Raw genomic sequence first — 11711 nt, forward strand, 5'->3', positions numbered from 1 at the left:
CACAAACACAGGGATCCTCTTCCCCACATTAAACACCTCCAGCTGCCCCCAAAGAACTCAGGGAGGAAGACAGTCAGGAAAGACCTCCCAACTGTCCCAAACCTCACTCTAGAAGATCATTTCAACCCATTCCTGCCACCAGATCTTTCCTTTTTCCATTATCTGTCAAATAAACATAATGCCACCACTAATAAAAATCTTCAAAATGAAAAGACCTAACAAACACCTGACTATTAGAATTTTTGTCCTATTCTATGTCAGGTTTTGCCAATATGCACATACCTCGGATTCATGGTCGTCGTCTACATATTTTTAATGCTTTTTAAATTTAACATTTTCCCGTCCTTTTACAAAATTTCCATAATTGTCATTTTAAATGTTTTCATAGTATTCCAACAAGTGAATGTACTGTGAAATTACTTAATTATACTCTATTCTTACACACTTAATTTGCTCCCAGTTTTCCATTATTGCAGATCATACAGTGAACTTCTTCATGCTTATGGCTTGTTGCTTTTGTTAAACTGTGCGTATAAGCTTAGAACAAATTTCTAGGATTGGCATTCTTAAATCAACAAGTATGGAAAACTTTATCGTTCTTGCCACATACGCGTATTGCTTTATAAAAAGACTGAACTCATCAATGCTACCAGCAATATTTAATGTGCCAATTCCTCTGCTACCTTGCTAGCTTTGGGTAGGCATTTGTTGTTATTGTTGTTGTTGTTGTTGTTATTGTTTTTAATCTTGGTTAAAGAGTAGTTCATAAAGGCTTATGACTACCCAATCTGACCTGAACCACAGAGTGATTAGAATAAACTGAAGTCATATTGCCTGGCTTAACATTCTGGCTCTGCCACTGACTAGCTGTGACAAGTTATTTAACTTCTCTAGGTCTTGGTTTAAATATCTGTAAAATGGGCATGATTATAGCAACCTTCCTCATAGGATTAATGTGAGAACCAAGTAAGTTAATACTTATAGAGCACATACTCGTAGAAAAATACCTGGCTGTTAGCCTTAGTTATTTCCCCTTTGCTTGTCCATCCCTCCTTACCCACTTCTTTTTGCCCTCCTGTTACTACTTGTGATTGCCTAGTGTTTGCATTTCGTGTAAACTATACCGCGACATGGACCATGCGTCAGACAAAAGCAATTATCAAGGAATAGAACAGTGCTGTAAACCTAGAGAAATCTACCTACCAACTGTACCCTTCATAATTACACATCAGAGAAACACAGCAGACAGGTGCCCACATTCACCAATACACCAACATTCACACACAGGCATGTGCCTCCCGCCAAGGAGTTCATGTTGATTAGGGAGAAGAGTTTCACTTTGAATGAAATTTTGGACAAACACCTACCATTCCTCAGCATGACCTGTCTAATGCATGTCAATGCATGACCTGTCTAATGGGGATAATATTGTCAGATTTTCCTTAAAGGTCTACTGTGAAGATAAAACGAGAAGATAGTTATGAAGTCTATAAGTAATAAAGAAAATTCTAGAAGCATAAATACAGTGGTGTCTCCAAGAATGAAACTTGATTATTGTCTTGCTCATCTCCTTGTTTTACAGATGAGGAAACTGAGGCTCAGAAATGGAGAAAAGGTCACAACCATTCAGGGCTGACTTAGAACTAGAATCCATGTTTCTTAGCACACGGCCCAGTATTGCTCCTACTTCTCATTTTCTTTCATTGTGCAGGGATGACTGTTTTCCACTCCCCTTCCCATTAGTTAAAGCCCACAAAAGTGCAATAAAGCAGATTCTTGAGAATAGAAAGATCTGTAGAAATATTTCATTCATTGGGTTTTTTTCTTTGTGTGTTCTTCCCACTCCCTGCCAAAACCAATACCAAGAGCATGTTTGCAGGCTTAGCATTGTAAAACTCAGGAATAAATATAAAAAAATGAAAGGCGAAGGTTAATCTATATTTCCTGATCCAAAGTGGAGAAACATGACCCTCTACAGCAGTAAAAACAGGACTGTCACCTTGAACCACCATCCACACTTTGATTTCTAACTCTCTTTTGTCTCCCCTCTGACCACCTGCAGAAAGGTGTCTAAGAGCATCGTTTTTCTGGAGCCCAGAAGCATGTTTCGAAAACTCCTTCGGAGCTCAACCTCAGATCTGGGGTACAACCACCTCTGCTTTTTAATCAACAAGTGGAAACAAATCTACCACAGGAGTCATATTGATATCGAAAATTGTCCAAGACTGATGACAAAATCCCTGCTCTTCTCTAGGTTGTGTTGGCATCAGGTAGACAACACTTTGAAAATCTGTGCAAAACAGCTGCACTTCAATCATCAGAATCTATTGACTGGGGTCACAATGGCCCTTCGCCAAACGTGGTGGGGGAGACGAATGCAGCCTGCAGCCGCAGTGGCCCAGCCCCAGGGACTGACTGTCACCGGGGAGTGAGAGCACAAACACAAGAAAATAAGAAGGATTCAAGAGGGGTTGCCCATAACCAAGGATGATGGGGAGTCAGACGGAAGTCTAAGTGGCACTGCGGGCGAGAACTCTACAGGGTGGGCCCATTTCCAACAGGCTGAGAAAATGGGAAGGCCTTGTGTCTCAGAGGAAAACACGTAACTGGTAAATCGGAAACATCAAGCCATTGTCCTGCCTTTCCTTCTGTGAACTCCATTTCGGGATAAAGAAATATTTGGTGAAGGGAAGTTTCTCGTATTGGAAGTACTGTCTAATAAACGAAGAAGGAATGATAAGATGAGAATAGCATCTTAATGAAATAATAGTTCTAGACAATAGCCATCACCGAAAGAGAGACAATGGGATATGACTTGCCTCCTGAAAGGAGGATTCATGGAGTATCTGAATAAAGGGAGTATCTGTGAGGATGTTTTCTGGAAGAGGTTAGCAAATGAATTGGTAGACAAAGTAAAGAAGATCGAGTCCCCATTGTGGGTGGGCCTCATCCAATCTACTGAGGGCCTGGATAGAACAAAAGGCAGAGGGAGGGCAAATTCACTCTCTCTGCTTGAGCTGGGACATCCATCTTCGTCTTCCCTTGGACATCGTGCTCCTAGTTCTTCAGCCTTCACACTCAGACTAGGATTTATACCACTGGCTCCCCTGGTTCTCAGGCCTTTGGGTCTGGACTAGAACTCTACCTTCAGCTGTCCTGGTTCTCCAGCTTGCAGATGGAAGACCATGGGACTTCTCAGTTTCCTTAATCATGTGAGCCAATCCCTTATAATAAATCTTCTACATATTTATATACATATCTTAGTGGTTCTGTTTCTCTGGAGAATCCTGACGAATAGAGTTTATATTTGAAATTTTTACAAGACAGTTGGCACACATTTTTTGCCCTCTGCAGGCGCACAAAAAGATGTTTCCTCTGGTTGGGCAACTTAGAAAATGGTGCTTCTTCGGGTGGCTGGTTAGCTCAGTTGGTTAGAGCGTGGTGCTCTTAACAGCAAGGTTGCCAGTCCCCACATGGGCCATGTGAGCTGCGCCCTCTGCAACTAGATTGAAACATCTACTTGACTTGGAGATGATGGGCCCTGGAAAAACACATTTAAAAAAAAGAAAATGGTGCTTCTTCCTCCTATGCCTGAGAGCCCCAGGTCAGGAGCTTGGGCTGAATTGCAGTGCCCACTCACCCCCTCGGATTGTCTCTACTTTGCTGGACGAAGGGCTCTGGACCACAGACTGTTCCAGCGCTCCTCCCATGGCTACTGCTGTGGACAATTACCTATTTCACAACCTTCTTATGAGAGAGAAATAAGCTCCTATCTTGTTTAAACTGCTGCCGAAAGAGTCTATCTATTCAGGTGGATAGGCTAGCTCTTGCTACAAAAACATTGCATAAGAAAGAGTTATAAAATCACAGTGACACACAACAATAAGCATTTATTTGCACCGGCTTGCAGGGGCCAGCCCCACCCCTGCGCAGAGGCAGCTACGGGAGTCCAGCTTCTCACGCCAATCTGTGGGTCGCTGAGTGGCTCTACTCCACATGTCTCTCATCCTCCTTCAGCTAGCCAGGGCATGCTCTTCTCCCACAGGGGCGAGTGGAAACTGGCTAAGGTGTGCCCGTGGTGGTGATAGCCGCTTACGCAGAAGCCCACAGAGGCCAAGTCACAGGGTAAGTTAAGGAAATAGTCAAGGATTTTATTTGATGGGAATAGACTCGTGTGTGTGTGCACACGCCTGATGAAGAAATTAGGAGTGTTTTGGTAAACTGAGAGGAGCACTGGATGTTTCTGAGCAGAGGAGTGAACTGATCAGGAAGAGTGATCTATGCACAAAATGAACGGGTGGGGGTAGATTATAGGGGCTGGGAAATCGGGGATGCCTCATGGGATGGGGTTGAAAGTCAGACTAGGAACGGCACATTGAGCTGAGGGCTAGCTCCTACATCCAAAGTGATTATATACTGGGGGTGCCAAATAAAGGTATACAAGTGGACGCTTTGGACAACGTTGTCAAGCAGTAGTTCGCCATAATCAGAAGTGTCTGGACGCTGATGGTAACCACTTTGAGCACGTCTTGTAATTGCAGAAGTCAAACGTGACTGTATTCATCTTTTGTCAGTATATATCGAGTATTACAATTTTAATAGTGTTTTTCCTTTCTTAAAATGTATAAATGTGGTTTTTTAGCACCCTTTCTATATTCATCTCTGAAAAGTTATGTTTTACTCTCATTCCCTTTGTAATGATCTGATTCTAACTCTTACTAACTTCCATATTTTCTCTGGTTTGTTCTTGGTAGACATGAAGTAGTCCTAGATATTCATAAATCAATCAAATGTAAGCATCACCATAGAAAACATGCCTCAGATTGAGGAAGACTACAATGGAGCTGCAGAGTGCTAGCAGCCCCCATTTTCTGTTCTCCCCTTTTTGCTTGATTATACAACCTCTGACTTTTAATTAGACATGGCCACCTAGAATAAAGACTACATTTCCCAGATTCCTTTGCAGCCAGCTGTGTGCCAAAGATCTAACCAATGGGATGTGAGCAAAAGTTCATGGGTGACTCCCAAAAAAGTGTTCTTTAAGGTGAGGATGTCTGCCTTTCTTTTCCTTTTTATCAGTTTCTTTTTCTTTTTATCTACTGGAAGATAGATGTATGGGGCGGAGCTGAAGCAGCCATATAGGACCATAAAGTGGAAAATGTATAGTAAATCTCATGCAGATGGTGGAGAAGCAAATTTGAGAGCCTGGACACCAGATAATTTCACATAGCCACATTATTAGCCCCAGATGCCCTCCCCATGACTTCCTTAAAATAGAAAAGAATTAAATTTCTTTCTTTCTTTCTTTTTTTTTAAGCTTCTCAGCATTCTTTTTTTTTCTCTCTCACTGAAACCATTGATATTTTGCAACTTTCCCCTACTTTCTCCTACGTGTAGCCAAATGTAAAATCACCACATGACCACTGATTCCTGCCTACGTGGGTACTAGACAGAGGTGACATGTTGGCTATGATACAAGGCTTTGTTCAGGTTTATGGAAATGTGTCAGTTGTAAGTTCCTAAGTAAAGGCACTGCTTTCCTGAGTGTCAAGAGGCAATGAGGAAGGGGAAAGCAGCGGGGAAGTGGCCCAATTGTAGTCAACGGAATGTTAGGGCAGATCAAACAAATTGGGTGTGACAGATGAATGACTTCACCTGTCCTTGCAAGCAATGGGGGCATTATGACCTTATCTTATCTCCTTAGGTCCCTCATTCTTTTTGGTTGGTGGGGGTGGGTGAGAGCTGGAAATGCACAGGAGAGCAGAGGGGAATCCCTAGATTCACCATCCTTAGGTGCTGGTTCTCATACTTGAGTGCACATAAGAATCATATGGAGAACTCACTTAAAAGGTAGATCCTCAGGAGCCAGCCCCTGAGATTCTGACTCAAGGGCCCAGGAACCTGTATTTTAGTAAGCCCCACCTGGTCCCAGGTGAATCTCATGCAGTTGACGAGGTGCCATCTAGGAAAACTCAGCTGTGAGATTGAGACTGTCAGCCACTCGGGCAGCCTGCCCGGTATCTGCTTTGCTCTTCATCAGATGCCCAGTACCCAGCATGCTGCCAGACCCGTGGCTACTCCATGCCTGTCTATTGGCAAAGGGGAGCCGCTCTGCATTCTTGAGCAAGAGAGTGACTTTTAAAACACTCCCACTTCTGCTGGCTCTGTGCTCTGAGCCTGCTGAGGGAGAACAAAAGAAATGTCTAATCCAACAGGAATGGAGGAGTTTCTTTAAAAAAAAAAATCAGATTCTCAGACCAGCATTTTTATCCTCAGCCGACTTTCTGACTTTGCAAGCCAGGGTCTCATTGGCCCGCAATGAACTCTGTGTTGGTAGTAGGTGATTCATCCTTTTGGAGCCGGGGCCTGAGATCTTGAGGAAGGAGACCGGTGTGGAGGTGAGGCGGAGTTTGGGGCCCGAGGCCTCACATTTACAGAGCCTCCCACTGGTGTCCTTCTCACACGGTACTCCTCATTCCTCCCTGCAATGGGCACAGTGACTGGTGACTGTGCTTGTCCCCATTTCACAGGCGAGGGAATTGAGGCTCACAGATGTTAGGTCACTTTATCCAAGTCAAGGGTAAAGATTCACACCCACGTGTGTTCCCCAGCCCTGGTCGTGCCACCACAGACATTAGGTGACTCGCCATCCCAACCTCCAGAAGCCAGGCCAGCCCCACACCTCACTGGAGACACTGGCCTCACTTAACAGTAGAGCTTGAGGGGCCCAGGTTTCCCACGACATCCCCTCAACATTTCTCCCCAAATCAGGCACAGTGCCTTAAAATATCACCATCCCTCACTCCTTTGGATTCCATGGTTTAACCAGTGAAGCATTTTGTTCACTGGTTTAGAATGTGGCCTTAGGACAAACCAGTAAATTTATGCAAGAGGCTCCCTCTGACCTGTCAACTGTCTAGAAGCTGAGTCTTCCCACAGCTCAGGAAGCACAAGGTCAGCCCTCCTTAGCATATTTACCATGGTAGCTGAATTGATCTCCAGAGACTTTTTTCTCCCTTTCCCCTTCCCTGGGTCTCCTGTCCCCGCTTCTCTGGGCAGTCTCTGCACCTTGGGTCAGACTCCCAAAAGTTTGAGGTTTGGGCCCGGCCGAAGGCTGGATTTCAGATGCCTTCAGAGGCTGGTCCTGGAGATAGAGAAGGGGGAGGGAAAGGCTTAGGGCAGAGGCCAGGCCACTATCCCTTAACAGGCTTAGAGGGAGGTGGGAAGAGATCAGGGCCAGCCAGACCTCCTGGGGATGTCCCTTTGCAAGGCAGATGTGGTCCAGGCTTCTCTGAATAATATGTTCAGGTTACATTATTAGGGCTGGATTGATGGTTGATTACCAATAATAACTGCTCCAAAGCAAAGCCAGATGGGGAGTGTTCAAACTGAATGAAGAGGGAAATGAGCTGCCATCCACGGGGAGAATGGCTTCATGGGGGGGCCTTGCATCAAGGATTCACAGATCCAGGGGGGACAGTCCACAAAACCCAGTCCATGCCCGACTCAGGAAGGAAATCTTCACTGTAGCCTCATTCACAACCAGTCACTCAGTCTTTGCAAAAATACTTAAAGTGACAAAGGGCTCTTATCTCATGTGTCCGTCCTTCTGGGACCCATCTACACATCTGTACATGGAGAGGGTCACCCAGATGTGCCCCAGAGTCCCTGCCTGCTCTAACACTCTCTCATTGATCCTGGAATTCTTACACCCTGTTGGGCATCTGACCCCGCAGACTTGTCCTTAAATGAGTAATGGCTGAAGGGAGATCTGAAGTGTCTAGCCACGGTCTGCAGCATATTCATTCTAGGAGCTTCTAAATAAGGCTGTGAGAGTGAATCCCAGGTCCCTGCACAGCCCAGGGGTGGGGAAGAGGTGGGGGTGCAGACCCGGGGCAAGCTACCGTGAGACACCTGGAAATCACCAGAGGTGAGAATGCAGAGGACCCGCAGCCATTTCCTGTCGGGCCAGTCTGGCTGCCCCAGGAGGTCCCAGGGCGGCTTTGTGTGTGATTGTTTAGCCAGCAGAGCTGTGGTGTTTGAATTTTACATCAAATCGCCTCACTCCCCCATATTGACCTCACTTCCTATGGTCTTTACTCCCTTCCCAGGCTTGCATATCTCATTTCATTACCTGCCTGCCACTGAAGGCTTTTGAATTTGCCATTCCTGTTTCACCCCTCTTCCAGGACGTCCTCCCAGATTGACACCTCCCCAGCTAACCCTCTCCTCACCCCTGGCAAAAGACTAAACCAGCCCTGGGCTATTATTTTGCTTGTGTTCATAAACCCCTTTATTGGTTGTGCTTTCTCCCTGCCCAGGCCTGTCTGTATTATTTTTGTTTCTCTATGTTTCCTAACAAAAGATACAAATATTCTCAACCTGGGCAAAACTTGAGTCTCACTTTTTTGTTTTGTTTTGTTTTATTGTAGTCCAATATAAATTTACCATTTTGACCTTTTTAGTATACATTCCTAGTAAGTACTTTCATGTTAACTTAAGTGCATTCGCAATATTGTTTAACCATCACCCCTAGTTTCCCGAATTTATCACCTCATACAGAAACTCTGTACCCGTTAAGCACCCCATTCCCCCTCCCCAGCCCCTGGGCACTTCTAATCTACTTTCTGTCTCTATGCACTTGCCTATTCTAGGTACCTTACGTAAGTGGAATCAGATAATATGTGCCTTTTCGGGATGGCTTATTTCTCTTAATACTATCTGCAAGGTTCATCCCTGTGTAGCATATGTCAGAAATTTCCCTCCATTTTAGGGTTGAATATTATTCCTTTGTATGGATAGACAAAATTTTGTTTATTCAGTCATCTGTAAATGGACATTTGGGTTGTTTTCTCCTTTTGGTTATTGTCAGTAATGCTGCAATTGATGTAGAAACTGAGCTAAAATGGTTCCCTGCCACGTGAAACTGACCTAAAATGGTGACCCGGAGAGAGAGGTCCCCAGCCTAAGCCCCAGCCTAAGCCCCAGCCCACTTCCCCATAACCCCCTCCAAGCCACACCCCGAGCCAATCATCAGAGGACACCTACCCCCTCCCCAACTCAAGGAAGTCCCCTACCCATAAAAACCTGCTCAAAAGCTTGCTAGGGGCTCAGTCTTTGGGAAGGATCCCGCTGAGCCCGCTGGCATAATAAAGCTGATCTTCCTTACTCTCTGAGGGCTGCTTTGGTTCTTTCCGGTCTTGGTATCCATAACACAATGAAATCAAGTATCTTTTTGAGTCCCTGTTTTCAATTCTTTGGGGTACATACCTAGGAGAGGAATTGCTGGGTCACATACCAATTCTATGTTAACTTTTTGAGGAACCACCAAACTGTTTTTCTGAGCCTTGCTTTTAAATCCACAAAATATTCCCTCCGCTGTGAAGCTTCAGTCTCCAGCTCTCTCCCCTTCTCCTAAGTCAAAATAACCAGGCCATCCTCTGTTCCAAGGCACCTGTGCCTATGACAATGCAGCCCTTGTGACGTTGGCCTCCGGTCATCTGTTTGCTGGTGTCTGGGCTGTGAGTGCCCAGAGGGCAGGGAGAGGATCTTCTCCAGTCTCACCACCCCAAGCCTACTGCGCTCTTGGCTCAGGGTGAAATGAGGAAATGAATCCATGCTTGTTTGACTGACAGATGACCAGTTGCTCATTTGCTCACTGATTAGCTGCTGGTTGACTGACTGACTGAACAAACACAGCCTTCTTCCTATTATCTCTGCCAAATTAAATGCTCTTATTCTTGGCTGGAAAAGGGATACTCGTTACCTATGTACCTGGGAAGTGATTAAGTGTGTGTGTAGGATCCAGTGCTTACTAGTGGTGCTACCATGGAAAAGTTTTGGAAGCTCTCTGAGCCTCAATTTCTTCATCTGTATAATGGGTATAATACCACTACCTACACAAGAGGGTGGTGTGCAGACTGAATGTAAACTGCTAACACAGTGCTGGCCATAGCAATGCCCCGTACATATCCTGATGAACGCAGTGGTAGCATCGGCATAAGAAGTAATCCTGCTTAGTTTCTTTCTGCTTCGTGCCTCTTATATCTTTCTGGTTTGGTTTTGATACAGGAAAATGGGATTGCTGTGACTGGCTTTGACTGCTCATGACCCACCTGGGGATGACCCGACACCAGCCGCACACATCAATATTCTGTTAGGTGGGAAGAGAGGCCATGGTTGTTGGGTAAGCACCGACAGTGCCCCTCAGGGAGAGACATGGGCTGAAGACTCCAGAGCAAGAGCTGCTAATTTACTGTTGTCAGAAAGGGGTTAACCTGACCAACAAGACTCAGCCCCAGTTCTGCCAAGGAGCCTGGGCCCCCAAATGAGCAAGCTTCAGAAGGCAAGCATTTGAATAAGGACCAGAAAGAACAGTGTCAGTGTCTTTCCAGTGTGTGGCCCATTCTCCCTGCTAGCCACAGCACATGGACACGTAGGCAACTGGAGGGTCCACCCAGGCTGCCAGGCTGGGTTATCCTCCGCCATGCCTGGCAAGACTCCACCCCTCTCACCCCACGGCCTATGCTTCCCTCCCTCCTAGCTCTCTGTGAAGGAGCTACAGGTCTTCAAGGCTCTGAGAGGTCTGGGGTTGGAGTGGGGTGGGGGCGGGGGATGGGGGAGGGCTCTGTCCCTAGGGAACCTGTCCCTGCCTTCCAGCTGCAGCAATTCGAGAAGCAGCCCAGTGGGGGCCTGGCCTAACTGCCAGGTGACAGAGAGATGAAGTCAGCAGGACTGAGGCCTGTAAAAGGATCTGATCCTTTGGTAGACTAAGTGGGAGAGCAGGCAAAGATGGCAGGTTGAACATGCATACCTGAGTTTGCTCCCTTCTACAATTCACTAAAACTAATAACAAAAAAAATGTTTAAGACATAAACACACAAGGACAGGAAAGACAGGAGAGGATACTGCAGCAACAAATTGGGGGGTTGGGGGTGGCTGAAAAGGAAATGGACAACGGGTAACTGGAAATGGGCAGCCGCAAGGGAGCTGAATCCTAAGCCAGTGGGAGAAAAACTGAGAAAGGATCCAATTCCACTGCAGAATTCTCAACAGCTCAAGAGCTGATCACAATGGTACCCTTGGAATTGGGAGCAAGGGGGCTGCTGAAAATTAGGAGATTTGAGAAGCACTCCACAGCTGGGCATCGGCCCCCTTTTCCATCAGGGTGGGGGTCTGGAGGCTTATTCTCTGCAAAATAAACAGAGAGTCTTGGAGCAGGGAATTAATTAGTGCTCCCTCACCCCACGTTCTTCTCCCCAACTCAGCCTCCACAACACTGGCACCTGACATTTACGCTCCAGACAGAAGATCTGAAAAGAACTCTGGACATTTGACCATTCAAAAGGAAAGAGCTAAATAAAGACATGACCCAGAGGTTCCCCAGCGAAGGGTCCACCAAGGTCACTGTACAGAGAAGCTCGAAGTCAAAGTACCCCCCTCACCACTGAGAGTTTCCAATCAGCGTTTCGGTGCCTCCCCACCCACCACTGCACTTAATTATAAGCAGACAACCAAAGGTTACCAGACTTCCTAGAAAAACTTCTCTAATATGGAGACCAAATGACCTGAAGGCAGCAGACGTTATGCAGGAAGAAGAAAAAAATTAAAGATCATTAATATCCCCCAGAGAAATAAGAGATGTTGCATATTAAGAACAGAATGTTATTTTTTAAAAGGAACATTTAGAGAACAACAAAAAAAAAGGTTCT

This window comes from Rhinolophus hipposideros (genome assembly GCF_964194185.1).
Source record: "Rhinolophus hipposideros genome assembly, chromosome: 17".
Lineage (NCBI taxonomy): Eukaryota > Metazoa > Chordata > Mammalia > Chiroptera > Rhinolophidae > Rhinolophus > Rhinolophus hipposideros.